At 41.3% G+C, this 6,931-nt stretch overlaps 1 long non-coding RNA gene across 1 annotated transcript in view; it reads right to left on the bottom strand.

Annotated features, from left to right (window-relative positions):
* Window positions 1–5,392: 5,392 nt before the first annotated feature.
* Window positions 5,393–6,931, bottom strand: part of LOC135058800 (uncharacterized) — a 58,213-nt gene continuing 56,674 nt past the window's right edge. Inside the window, exon 3 of the long non-coding RNA XR_010245277.1 lies at window positions 5,393–6,412. This is a non-coding gene — a long non-coding RNA (uncharacterized LOC135058800). The remainder of the gene's footprint in view (window positions 6,413–6,931) is intronic.

Raw genomic sequence — 6,931 nt, 5'->3', positions numbered from 1 at the left:
CTCTTGCCGGGCGTGACTTCCAGCCGCTTTTCTACAAATAGCCTGGCGGTCTCAATGCAAAGTTGGTGTTCTTGGACCCAGTCGGTTTGCGGAATATTGGACTCTTCCACTTCAGGAGTCAATTCCAGGTCCTTGGGAAGTTTGCCTTGTCTCCCAAACATCAGGAAGAAAAGTGTGAATCCTGTCGAACAGGTTCCATGTTATTGTACAGGTACGTCATTTCCGGTAGGAGTGGGCCACCAGGCCCTGACTTCTGCCGCGAGGCTTCTGAGCATCCCTATAACGGTCTGGTTGGCTCTCTAGTAGAGGCCGTTTCCCTGCGGGAGATAAGCGGTGGGCCTCAATTTCCGGCATCCGTACATGGAGCATAGCTGGTGGAACAGTAGGGATTCAAAGGCAGGGCCTTGATCCGTCAGGACCCGATCAGGTCGCCTCAGTATTCTGTGTCTCAAAATGACCGGACTGGTTGTGATATGCGGTAAGCAAGAAGCAGGCTCGTTCTTTTGGGACCACAACCTGGTGAATGGGTTGATGGGTCCCAGGGTCAAGACTTGTGCGAATGACAAGTCCTTGCCGAAGACTCAGGCAATCACGTTGTCTCAATAGTTTGACCAACTCTAGATCTGCATTAGCTCTCTGTACTTTGCTCAGCCGACCATTCCAGTGGAGAAGTTCTTTAAGGTTCCTGATCACGAACTCTCTTTTTGGATCAGCTCCCAATCGAACCCTCCCTTGTCTTATAGACTTGGTTCACGCGAGGGGTCTGTGGTGACAACAACAGCGTCGGAGGTGACCATACGTCTTTGTGCCTTAGGAGCCTTGAAGACCGGGGTATCAACGTCTTCAGCCCAATCTTTCTTCTTCCTCGACATCTGCCATGGGCAGGCGGGACAGGGCATCTGCATTGTCATTGGATTTTCCACTGCGATACGTTACTGTGTAGCAGAAGTTGGCCAGGCGTGACAACCATCTCTGCTCCATGGCTCTCAGCCGGGCCGTGGATAGGTGGGCCAAGGAGTTGTTGTCGGTGACAATTACAAAAGGGGTGGCGGCCAAGTAATTTTTGAACTTCTCTGTCACGGCCCAAATCAGGGCGAGCAGCTCCAGTTTGAACGTGCTGTAGTTTTCGTTATTGCGTTCTGTTTTCCTGAGGCCCCAAATGGCATAGGCGATCACCCTTTCCCAGCCATTCTGTACCTGCAATAGCACACGTTCCAGGCCGCGGTGGCTGGCATCTGTATAGACCTGGAAGGGCTTCTCGTAATCAGGGTTGGCCAGGAGGGGTGCCTCGACCAGTGACCGCTTAAGCTGTTCAAAAGATGCTTGATAGTCTTCGGTCCATGCGACCACTGCTGTACTTCGCCTCTCTTGGCCCGACTTGCCACGCAGGAGTTCATGCAGTGATGAGGCCACTTTAGCAAAGTTCTCAATGAAGTGTTGGTAGTAACCGACGAACCCCAGGAAGCTGGGTACGTCTTTGACGGTTCTTGGTACTTGCCAGTCACGCACCACGCAAATCTTCTTTGGATCTGGCTTCACCCCTTCAGCGCTCACGATGTGCCCGAGGTATTGCACTTTTGGCTTCAGGAGGTGGCATTTGAATGGCTTCAACTTCAGGCCACATCGAGTCAGCTGTCCGAACACTTCCTCCAGGTGTTTCATATGGTCCTCGTACGTCTTTGAGAAGATGATCACGTCATCGAGATACAGGAGGACAATATCAAAGTTCCAATGGCCCAACCAGTGTTCTATGACCCCCTGGAAGGTGGCATGGGCATTGCAGAGTCCGAACGGCATTCTTTCGAATTCGAATAGGCCCATGGGGTGGTAAAAGCCGTTTTCTCCCGATCTTCCAGGGCCATCGGGATCTGCCAGTACCCGCTGGTCAAATCCAAGGTTGAGAAATAGACAGCGGTCTTCAGGGCAGTCAGGGACTCCTCAGTTCGTGGCAGTGAATATGCGTCCCTGTGGGTGACTATATTCAACCTCCTGTAATCTATGCAGAAACAAAGGCTGCTGTCCTTCTTCTTGACAATGACCAGCGGGGCGGCCCATGGGCTGTGGTTCTCCTTGATCACGCCGGCCTCTTGCATCTCACTGATCATGGTTCGTACCAGTTGGTACATGGCCGGTGTGAGCGGCCTGTGTCTCTCTTTAATTGGCGGGCTCACTCCGGTGGGAATGTGGTGTTGCACACCCTCTGCTTTACCAAAGTCAGCTGGATGTTGGCTGAAAGTTCCTAGTGCTGATGCACTGAGTCACTCCCCCCACAGGATCCAGTGCACATGTGTGAGATCTTGCTACTCGTGCTAGATTTCACATGCAGTCCGGAGTCAGCAGCAATGTCATTATCGGCAGCAGGATGTGGTGTATGGCCAACTACACCTTCAGCTGTCAAAACTGATAGCTGCGGGTGTCTGAACGGTCAGTGGTTCTGACCATTCATACATTGCCTCTACATAATGACATGCTAACTTTTAGATAGCAGGGCCAATACTGACAGGGGTGCATTGTGTCCCTGTCATTTAGCATGCACCGCTGCTATCATACATGGGGAAGAAGCTGTATCAGTGCACATATTGTGCACAGATATTGCTTCTCCCGCATAAAGACACTTCATTGCCTCTTTGTGGTGCTATAATAAATAGATAAATTAAAAATAATTTGATATGTTATTGATTTTGACAGCTGCAGGTATTGTTGGCCATACACCAGAGCTGTCCTTAGCTGTGGCGAGTGCCAGCTCTGTGCTGCATGTGAAATCTTGCATGAGTACTGAAATCCCGCACATTTACACTGCAGCCGGCCGGGCAGGCAGACACAGCGCATCAGCACTAAGCAGATGCGCTGTGTGATCCGGCAGGGAGCGCCGGAGAGGGAAGTTTGCACTAATCCGCTCTGGCAGACAAGATGATGATACATCTTGTCGATGTAGCTTCCTGCTTCGCCTAGGTAATGAGGCAAAGCAGGAAGTGCTATAGCGGCATGATGCATGCTGCTATAATACAGCTGCCCCTCAGTGCCCCGATGTGCTTTGCAATGTAAGAATGATCAGTTGCACTGGCCATTCCAACACCCACAGCTATCAATCAAGCAAGCTGCAGGAGTCCGAACGGTTAATGTCACTGCACATTAATACATTGTCCCATTAGCTGTGCTGATTATGAACAAAGCTCTATGCTGCTATGTCATTTGTCACAAACCACCTCACTAAATAGTCCTGTATCTGAAACTTTGAATGAAAACACACAGTTGTCCAACCATTCAAACATCATTTCTGAAGATACCAGCATTGACCAATGTCCTGTACCAAATGCTGCAAACATTGAATTGGGGGCAAAATCTAATCCAATCATCCAACATATGAATGAGCTTTTTTTTGTAATTCAATTTCAGAATTTAAGAATTTCTGACATGTTGAACTGGGACAGATGTCTCAAAATGTACAGGATATTCACAGTTCCCTAAATAAAATCAGAGAGATTCAAGAACAAAATACTCTTGTGTTAAAAAATGCTTTAACATCAATTTCAGATTATTTCAGGAATCTAACTGATATTTAAAAAAAATTAGAATCTACACTGGGGCTTAATAAAGCAACTAGTTCCAAACAACCACAAAAAAAAAAAGAAAAAAAAGAAGAGGAGCAAACTCTTGAGTGTCCAGAGGAATCTGAATCCTCATGAAATTCAAGTTTCCCATTCTACTAAACAAAAAAAAATGGAAAAAAAATGCTGAAAATGAAGCAACACAGATTATAAAAAATTGGTAATTTTCTACTTCTATCAAAAATGTATACACTAATCTGGCTTTTATCAAAATTCAGGCATAAATTTGAAAATGAATACCCTTTATACGGAAGACGGACTTAACAAAAAAATACAACTAAATCTTTAATTGTATTTTTTGGCTTACATTCTTAAACTGTAAATTAAAATTTTGCATTGTACTAATGGTATTCAATTTGCAGAAATATTTTCTGAATATTACAAATAATTAAATTTTTGAGACATAAATCATAATTTTACACTGTTATTTTTTTTATAGAGCAGGTTCTATTTCTATTTTAATGACAAGTTAATAATTTTAATGTGAAGTCCGTAATTGGCCTCAAAAACTGTTGCAGTTAACTGTTCTCCAAATGTACTGTATCAGTCAGGATTAGTGCTAGTTAGGATGGTTCTTAGCTACAGTATCCAATTTTCCTGCTAGCTGCTAAGATGATGGGGTCATTGTTCCTAACTCAATTTTTGATAATTCCATCTAAACATATTTGTTTCAGTTATTTAAACTTTCGCCAGGTATGATGACTAATCGGCAATTTTATGTATTACCTGAATGAGTTAAACAATTTTTACACATGATTTTGATATTATAACTAGAGATGTTTTGTTGCAACTATCCGTAATACAACGTAAGAACTGATATATGCATGACTATATAGCCTAAAGAATTTGCAATCTGTTACAATTTTAACATAAAATTGTGTTTCTACTTGAAAAATTTTTTTTTTTTGATAGAGTACAACTTATTTGAACAAGATTATTATGTACAAACAATTTGGAAACTATCTTTATTACATATTGATATTTTTTAAATGATCTTTTTTGTTTATATTTAGTCAGTTTTTATTTTTCTGATATCAATAGTTCTGTATTCGCCCCTGTCACCTTGCACACATCCACACAGATAAACATAGGGTACAAGTGGTAACAGTGTATATAACAGCGCTGATGCCGCTTATCCCCCATAATGACCGTTCTTAAGTTCTTAATGTTGAGAAGTGGTATCAGTCCAAGTTATGTACACTGATACCGCTTCTCCCCCATCTATTACAGTGGCATGCAAGGTGACAGGGTCACTATGCTCCACTGTCATTATCGGCACTGCTACTGTATCTGTAAGATAGCGTGCTGATGTGCAGGGGCAATATAAAAACAGTAGGTTTCGACATCTGCAGGTGTCGTTGCAGCATACAGAGCCAATCTTACCAGGCTGTGAATGGCGGTTCCTAAGTGCGTACAAGAGATCACTCGTTAGTAGAAAGATCTTGCACATGAGTCATTGAGCTGGCCAGGGGAGGAGACCCAGTACATCAGTACTAGGCTAATGCGTTGTGGGGATCTGACAAGGATTGAAGTGTAGTGGTGGTAGGGAATTCCACTTACCCACTCTTGGAAAACAGGATGTTAATACATTCTAACGATATTGCTTCCTGCTTTGTCTTGGTATAGAAGCGAAGCAGGAACAGTATTACCATCACAATCAGTGCTTGATAGCAAATTTACCCTTTTATTTTTGTATCATAAATAATTTAGCTTTCAAATTTTTACACAAAATTAACTTTTCTGATTCAACACAAATCCTTTATTTGAAACTGTTAACTGTAGCATTTGTTCATACAATATATTAATAAACGCAAATATCAATGCAAATAATTGAAATACATAATAAAAAAAAATAAAACCCCCCAAAAAATATAGGGGTCACTTCAATTTGCCGACAGTTGATTAGCGCCGGGAATTAGCTCCCAGTGCTATTCGATACAGCGCCATGTGACCCTTAATTGTTGGAATTTATTCTCACACCCCTGGGGAGTACAAGCAGAAATCCGACACAAAAGTGCTGCCATATGGCCGTCGCAATGCAGATTCTGTAGGAAATCAGCATCACGCCGGGCAATTAAGTCGGAGAATGCCCGTTCTCCCGACAAATCAACCTGTGTGTTAAGTCCGGGAGAACGGGCATTCGCTGAATTAACAGTGAGTAGAATTGAATAGTTTGATGGATCTAAAAGAAGCCATACAATTAAACATCTAAGATAATGTAAGGCTCTTATAACATCACCTAGGAAAGTAGACTGTATAACATTTAACCTATTAAAATACTGTATATTTTTACATACTGTATAAATTATTTTACATTTTTTATACTAAAGAACAGTATTCATTATTTTAGCTAAATATACCACAACTGTTACACAGTTTTAAAATAATACACTATTCGCCCTAATAAATTATTTTTATTTTGTACTCCTGAACATTCTTTTTAGACTGTTGGAGCATATAAATCAATTCTGAGGGAAAATAGTTCTAATTAAATTAGGGAGGGAGAAACCTCTGGATCAGGGTGGTTTTGTTGTCCAACAACCATTTGAAGTTTGTGTCTTAAACAAATTTTATGAAGAACACAGCAGGTTGGAAAAATATGGCATACTTTGTGAGGGCCATATACAGTAAACGGGTGCCACCTGACTTATCCAAACTACAGAACTGAATTTTAAGCATTCCATAAGTTCTTTCAATTATACTTCTTGTGGCAATATGGGCTTTGTTATAAATAAAATCCTGTCTTCGAGCAGGCTTATAAATTGAAGTCAAAAGCCAGGTTCGAGCGGGATAACCTCCATCACCTGTAATAAAATTTTGGGAAAAAATAAATAATATATAATTACAAGTTTCTAATACAGTATATGTCACCAATAACCATGGTTGTATAAACCAAATTAATCACAAAATTTAGAACACTCTTGATTGGTGTAAGAACAGCAAATAGGTTTTACATGGTTAAGGTTGGAGGTTCGAATTAGAGTGTGAAAATAAACCTAAAGTATGAATTTCAACGGTGTATCTATTTTTATTGTTGTCATCATACAGTATATTATACATTATCATCATTATATTAGTTTCTTATTATTTTTATTTTTATTTTTTATATTATATGTAGTTTTAGAATTCAATAAATGAAATAGGTTTTGTTTATATCAAGTATTTAATCAAACCTTATAAATGAGGTTGAACACCTATTGAGATGAACAGGAGTCTGATGGAGGAGTGGTAGAGAAATTGACTGTGAAGAAAGAGGTTGGGAGTTCAATCCAAAGAGTGGGAGGATGTAGTCTTTTGGTTATTTATTTACATTTTTAATTTTC

This window comes from Pseudophryne corroboree, chromosome 1 (genome assembly GCF_028390025.1).
Source record: "Pseudophryne corroboree isolate aPseCor3 chromosome 1, aPseCor3.hap2, whole genome shotgun sequence".
Taxonomy (NCBI): domain Eukaryota; kingdom Metazoa; phylum Chordata; class Amphibia; order Anura; family Myobatrachidae; genus Pseudophryne; species Pseudophryne corroboree.
Note: the sequence above shows the minus strand (reverse complement) of the source record. Positions and strands in the feature narration are given on the sequence as shown.